Here is a 7,679-nt window from a genome sequence, read left to right on the forward strand (position 1 = left end):
CTCAGGTTGCAAGCAGCGGGGCACCGCGATCTGATTTATATTTGGGCCAAACCTGGCCGGCAGCCCTGTGGGACTGACCCGCCCCAGCGCCGCGGGATCCCAGGGCTTCGCAGACTGCGTTCAAGCCCCAAATTAGCGGTGGGCTGTGATGTACTATTTTCATAATGGGCTCCAAATGGAAGAAACCAGGGAGGTGAAAATATTATGGCATATTGCCTTTTTAACTTCCACTTTGCTTCTGTATAACCACCCTCGATATGTTATTCTTGCCCCTTGTTGAATGTAGAAAACAACATAACCATCCAACTGCAAAGACTGTAATATCAGCAACCAAATTACTTTATTGGCTGCGGTTAACAATGGTTTTTTTTTCTCCTCCACTGTTTCTGATAAAATGTTTGCACAGCATTATATGGGGAAATATATAGCTACAGCAATAAAAAACGAACAAGGATAATTTGTGTGTTGGCATTTCCACAATAGAATGTCAAATATTTCATACTCTGGCGATACTGAGCCTTTCTACGCTTGCTGCTACTTTCTTTGAAAAGAATGTTTTATGTTCATTTTATTATTAATCTTAAGCGGCACATATACATTATATACACTCTTTTCATATGATGTTTCTCAAACAATAGTCTAAGGTCTGTAATAAAAACAAGTATGTCTTGAACATTGAAAATGATACTACGTCAGATGAACTAACGGCAGTTGCTACTGATGGAGAACATTCTTCCTACAGACCACCCTGTCCTCATTTCATGCACTGTCTGCGTCCTTTTCAGAATTCCTTGCAGCGATCACTTTTACAAAGGGAGTTGGTTGCTTTTACAGAGCGTGATGATCAATCAAAGCAGACTCATTTCTCTCATTATTCCTCCAGTTCTTTATACAGAAACTTTCTAGCTGGTGGGACAGGATCATCAGATAGAAATTTAACTAGGAATCATCACTTTTTTAAAGATTTTATTTGACAGAGAAAGACACAGCAAGAGAGGGAACACAAGGAAGGGGAGTGGGAGAGGGAGAGGCAGGCTTCCTGCTGAGCAGGGAGCCTGATGCAGGGCTTGATCCCAGGACCCTGAGATCATGACCTGAGCCGAAGGCAGAGCCACCCAGGCACCCCATCACTAGAAATCATCACATTTTAAGAGTGCTTACCGATCACATATGGTAAGATGAGTTGAAAAGTAATCTGTATGCATCATTTGAATGTTAGGGCTTTTTTATTCTCAAGAAATAGTTTCTAAATTAAACCACAATAGATATTCTCAATAGGAAAGTATCAAAGTGAAAAAAAGGGGCAGGAGAGACCTATGGTGAATTCTCGTTTTGCATTTCAAAAAGAACACTCAGAAGCATAAGGGTCCCATCCCTAAAGCTCCCTGTGTTACGTAGGCTCCCCGTGAGGACCTCACATGAGTCACCTGGTTTGCCATCCAAGTACAAGTCTACAAAAGATGTGATGGGCGTCGAGGAAGCCTCTAGAGGGTGAGAACCTAGAACCTGAGCTGAGTGGTCTTCAGAAGGGCTAGCAAGATCAGGTAGTTTCAGACTTGAGTACACACCTCATATCTGGTGTTACATCTTTTATTTTATTTTTTTTTTTAAAGATTTTTATTTATTTATTTGACAGACAGAGATCACAAGTAGGCAGAGAGGCAGGCAGAGAGAGAGGAGGAAGCAGGCTCCCCGCTGAGCAGAGAGCCCGATGCGGGGCTCGATTCCAGAACCCTGAGATCATGACCCGAGCCGAAGGCAGCGGCTCAACCCACTGAGCCACCCAGGCGCCCCTACATCTTTTATTTTTTTACTTTTTTTTTTTTTGGCAAAAACTGAAACAAGTTATCTTTCACACCCCAGTGTGAGCAGTGGGTGAAGGTGTCACTAACACTTGCCATCTGACGATTAGATACTTGGTATCCAGGTTGTGGGCATGGGGACAGTGGGTGTGATGGGTTGAAGAGAGGTCTCCCCAAGATTCGTCCAGATGCAGATCCCCAGACCTGGGAATAATACCTTATATGGCAAGAAGATGTGGTTAAATTAATCTTCAAAAGAGGAACCTATCCTGGATTATCTAGGCAGACTCTAAATGTAACAATCTAACAATGCGGCAGGAGTTTTGACAGACCCACATAGAGATGAAGTGATCCGAAAACGAGGCAGAGACCAGAGTAATGCAGCCACGAGCCAAGGGGAGGCAAACAGTCTCCACAAAGTCTGGGTAGGAAGTGCAACCCTGCTGACACCTTGACATCAGCCTTTAGAACTGTGAGAGACTACATTTCTGTTGTTTTAAGACAAGTTTGTGGCAATTTATTATAGAAGCCGTAGAAAACTAGCACAATGGGTAATAGGCAGGGGGAGAAAGAAGGGATTTTTTTCCTTTGAAAGAGAACTTATTATTACTTTTTAAAAAAGACTTATTTATTTGAGAGAGCGGGAGAAGGGCAGAGGGAGAGGGAGCAAATCTCAAGCAGGCTCCCCAGTGAGCTCGAAGCCCGACACAAGGCTCGATACCAGGACCCTGAGATCAAGACCTGAACGGAGATCAAGAGTTGGATGTTTAACCAACAGAGCCACCCAGGTGCCGTTGTTACTTGTATAGACGGAAAATTCAACAGTGTACACTTAACTCAGTTTGGCAGCCAGTTCTTTAGCCTTTGCCTTTTCCAGTTTGGTGAAGTGAACCACCCACTTTGGACCCCAAAACTGTCTCCCTGGGGCTGGCGGATCTCATCGTATCTGTCACTGTCATTGGTCCCAACAGCTTTCACCTGCTTAGCCAGAGCTCCTTTGTCTTCCGAGTTAACCTGCGTGAAGGCGACAGTGGTGCAGGTCCTCCTGGGGACCAGATGGCCCAGCCTGGCCTTCCCCCTGATAATGCAGTAGGGGACCCCCATCTTACAACACAGGGCAGACAGGAAGACAATGATCTCGGGGGACCCACATCGTGTGCAATCACCACCGGCTGAGTTGTCTTGTTTTCCACTAAGGTGGTGACAGTATTAACCCCAGCTTGGAGGACAGGTGGCTTCATAGTGGGGACATCCCCTTTGCCCGCAACTTCCTCCTCAGCCCGGAACAACAGTCTCTGCTTCTCCTCCTGCTGCATCCCTCCTCTTCATCTGTGGGCCGCTTAGGCAGCTGAGTAGCTGTTTGGTGGCCCAAGGACTGTGTGAGTTTTTAATCACTGGAGGTACTTTGAGATTTGCCAGAGAATAGCCTTTTGCCTCTGCAGCCAGATGTAGTGGGGCCATTTGACAGAGTGGGTGAGGTCCCTTCTGGACTGGAGGTCCTGTCCGCTGCTAAACTTCTTGGCCTTTTCTCAAACGGGATTGACGCTTTCTTAGCCTCCTGCTGCTTCAGAGTAGCAGGGGCTGGGGCCCCCTTTGTCTCCTTTGCCTTCTTGCCTTTTGGCATCTTGGATGGTTGGAGGAAAGAGAAGGAAATTTTCTTTTAGCTGCATCCTCAAGGAAGCTAGAACCTTCTGTTGAGTCACTGTGCAAGGAGTCTGGGAGCTGGCAAAGAGGCACAACCTCCTGTGGCAAGCTGCATCCTAAGATGGCCATCACCTCCACTCCCTGGGATTTCTCCTGTGGCTATTACGGCTCATGGCACAGAGATTTTGCAGCTGTAGTTAAGAATACTAATCAGCTGATTTCGGAACAGATTATCCCTGTGGCTCCAACCTAGTCACATGAGCCCTGTGAATGCAGAGTCTTCTCCAACAGGTAACAGAAAAAGGAAAGGGGAAGGGAAGGAGAAGGGAAGAACATCATTGGGATGCACTCCAGCTGGCCTGGAAGGAAGCAAACATCTACAATGGGAGCCCTTGCCAGAGAAGGTGGGCTCTAGCTGCTGAGAGAGATGCCCATGTGACAGTAAGGGAAAACAGAGACCTTACGCCTAGAGCCATAAGGAAGCCGACTCTGCCCACAGTTATTGAAAAGAGAACCGTGAGGCCCCGAGGAGGACCACAGCCTTAGCCCACACTTGATTTGACCTTGTGATACTTGGAACAAGCAAGAATCCAGACACTCTGTGCCTGACTTTTGATCTACAGACCCATAAGCTAGTAAGTGGGAGTTGTTTCAAGCTGCTGGGTGTGTGGTAATTTGTTACACAGCAAAAGTAACCGATACACACCCCCAATTGCAGAACTGACCTGGATGGGCAGAGAAGCTGCAGGTATGAGAGAGTTTTATCCAGTGTCTTGCCCCTACTCATTCCCCACCTTCCTCCATCACCAGGGCACACATACCTCTGTGTGCTGGAACTATAAACAATCTTCTGAAGCCCAGGACATGCGTCTATCATCTGATCTATCCACATTAATCCTGAAGGAATAAGGTTCTCAGCCTAGCAGATCCTGTAGGCAGGTGCTAAAATCATGTGATACAGAGAATAAACTTGCCAGTTCCCAAATGGAATCCCATTTGTGGCACGTGCACATGAGCACACACGCACACACACAATTGCAGATCTAAATGTTACCATATATTGTGCCCATTTTCAAGAGGAAGAAACTACAGATTTTCACCACTCTAACCAAGAAGAAGAAAACCGCCCTGGACTCAACTCTGAGAGTAAATCTCATCTCTCTACACCCACTCCAGCCCCCCTCATTTCCTTTAAGTCTCTGGAATGTGCTATGCCACTCCCTGGGCTAGGGCATTTTGATTTTCACAAGCTTCCCATCTGCCTGAAGTAGTCTTTCCTCCACTCTTCTAATAACTGAGTCCAACCTTAAGGTTTCAACTTAAACACAATTCCCCAAAAGCTCCTTTCTCTGACTCCCCAGTCTAATGTGTCCCCCAGTTCCTGCTCTTCCCTTTCTTGGCACTTTGTCACATTCTGTGATTATATATTGACTTCTCTGTCTGCTTGCTGGGCCACTAGAATATAGCTTTATATATTATTCAGCACTCTCTTGGTGGCAAGCAACAGAAATCCTCTCTGGCTTGATTAAACTACAGAAGACCAGGAGCTTGTAGGATTCAAAGACGACAAAGCCTATGCAAGGGCAGGAACGATGGATACTGTAGACCTTCTCAGCCCTTCTCCCACAGTTCCAGCCACTTCAGAAATGTGGGCACCACCACTCATGTTGCAGATTCCTAGGAGAGGACTTCTGGTAGGTCAGGTTGGGTTGAGTTTCTGCTCTCAGACATCACTGCAAGTGCCAGTGATGGGCCCCGTGTGAGAACAAGAAAGCACAATCTGTTACTTTGTTATTAGGAGGGAGGAGGGATGAGATGGATGGCTTTCAGTAGGCAGCATACCAGCTTTACCACTTTGTCTGAACCCAGACTGTGGGAAAGGCTCTGGACTGAGCAGAGCTATTCTGTCTGTGGGTCTGGCTTTCTTAGCCTTCTTGCAGGTCTTTCAGTCTTTGGATAGTACATGTCTCCAGCAGGTGTTACCACAATCAAGAGGCTTTATTGTCCTGTGCCTTGACACTACAGATGAAGTATTTGTGTCTCCCCCAAGTTCATATGAAACCAAATCCGCAGTGTGATGATATTAGGAATTGGGGCCTTTGGGAGATGGTTAGTCCTTTATAGAAGAGGCCTCCTTCTGCTATGTGAGGACATGATGAGAAGGGACCTGTCAATGAGCCAACAAGTGCCTCTCACCAGGTAATGATGAATCTGTCATGACCTTGATCTTGGACCTTCCAGTCTCCAGAGCTGTGAGAAACAAATTTCTACTATTGATAAGTCACTCAGTCCACGATATTTTGTTACAGCTGCCCAAACACATAGACAGAGATTGGTACTGAGAAGTGGGGTGCTGCTCTAACAAAGACCTTAAATGTGAAGGTGGCTTTGGAGCCAGGTGATGGGCAGAGGGTGGAGGAAGTTGGAGATGTGTGCTAGAAAAGCCTACACTGTTGGTGAATGAAGCTTTAAGGGCAATTCTGATAAGAGCTCAGAAAGAAAAGAGAGCCGGAGAGGAAGCCTCCCTCTTTCTAGAGAACACTTGAGTGATCTTGAACAGAATGTTCACAGAAATATGCAGGTTAAAGGCCATTCCGATGAGGTCTCTGATGGAGATAAGGAACATGTTACTGGACAGTGGTGGAAAGGCCATTTTTGTAATCAAGAGGCAAAGGACTTGGCTGAATTGTGCTCAAGTTCTAGTGTTTTGTGGAAGGTAGAACTTGCAAGCGATGAAGTTGGATATTTAGCTGAAGCTATTTTTTTTTTTTTAAGATTCTATTTATTTATTTGACAGAGAGAGATCACAAGTAGGCAGAGAGGCCGGCAGAGAGAGAGGGGGAAGCAGGCTCCCTGCTGAGCAAGGAGCCCAATGTGGGGCTCGATCCCAGGATGCTGGGATCATGACCTGAGCCGAAGGCAGAGGCCTTAACCCACTGAGCCACCCAGGCGCCCCTTAGCTGAAACTATTTCTAAGCCAACTGTTGAATAGCCTGTGTTCTCCTGACAACTCTGAATTTGACAATAGTCAAATTCAAGAAGACAGAAATGACTTCAAGGTGGAATTTTTCATCAAAAAGGAAGCAGAACTTAAAGATTTGGAAAATTCTCAGCCTATTTATTTTGTAAAAAAAATGAGGCAGGGTGTTGGGCAGAGAACACTAAGGATGTGGCCTAACCACATTTGATCAGGAGACTGTATGACTCAGCCACCTCATCAGAAGCCTGGAGCTATTGTCTGAGACAATGGAAGAACAACCACCTAAGGGAACTTGGGAAGTCATCAGAGTGATTATAAAAATGGGGCTTCTAGTGCCTGCCTGACCTCTGTCTTCCCATCAGCAGCTCTGCTTCCCACACTTAGGGTAGCTGGTGGAGGAGGGAAGATGCCAATGTTTCTGAGCCCCTGTGGACCCAGGGCACTGTGGCCACCCCTCCAGAGGGAACCAGCAGACTTCGCCGGTGTCTGAGTGGCACTGTTTCTCCAGAAGCTGCGGGGGCATGGCTGCTGCCCCCCAGATTTTCAAATGATGTGTCCCCCAGACACAAAGCTGGGGGAAGGGTCATTAGGCTAAGCTATGGGGACAGGGGCTCCTGGGATCTTGGGGGTCCAACTCCTGTCTTGCAAAGATGCAAGGGGTTGGTGGGGGCAGGACCTCCACCCCAGTGGGTCATGAAGGGGAGACTCCTGCCCCAGTGGGCCTGGAGGGCAGAACATCAAGCCACAGAGGCTTACTCTCACGCCTTAGAATTTTTTTTTTGAAGATTTTATTTATTTATTTATTTATTTGACAGAGAGAGAGAGAGAGAGAGAGAGAGCGAGAGAGCGAGAGAGTGCACACAACAAGCAGAGGGAGAGAGAAAAGCAGACTCCTTGTGGAGCAGAGATCCTGACTCGGGACTTCATCCCAGGACCCCGAGATCATGACCTGAGCTAAAGGCAGACGCCCAACCGACTGAGCCACCCAGGTGCCGCTCATGCCTTAGGATTTAATGTTGTTCGTCCCACTGGTTTTTGGATTTATTTGGAACATGTCATTCCTTCCTTCTTTTGTATTTCTCTCTTTGAAATGGGAATGTCTATCTTGTAACTGCCCACCATTGTATTTTGGAAGCACATAACTTGTTTGATTTCATAGGTGCATAGCTGGAGAGGAATTGCCTGAGGACAAATTGGGACTTACGCCTCCCCTGTATCTGTCTGGATGATATTTACCTGAGACTCTGGACTTT

General features: G+C 46.7%; 1 pseudogene; it reads right to left on the reverse strand.

The window, feature by feature from the left end:
- Positions 1 to 2,634: 2,634 nt before the first annotated feature.
- Positions 2,635 to 3,432, reverse strand: LOC111154955 (annotated as a pseudogene).
- Positions 3,433 to 7,679: the final 4,247 nt, after the last annotated feature.

The sequence above is a fragment of the Enhydra lutris genome, unplaced genomic scaffold (assembly GCF_002288905.1).
Source record: "Enhydra lutris kenyoni isolate GAN:26980312 unplaced genomic scaffold, ASM228890v2 scaffoldscaffold39, whole genome shotgun sequence".
Classification (NCBI taxonomy): domain Eukaryota; kingdom Metazoa; phylum Chordata; class Mammalia; order Carnivora; family Mustelidae; genus Enhydra; species Enhydra lutris.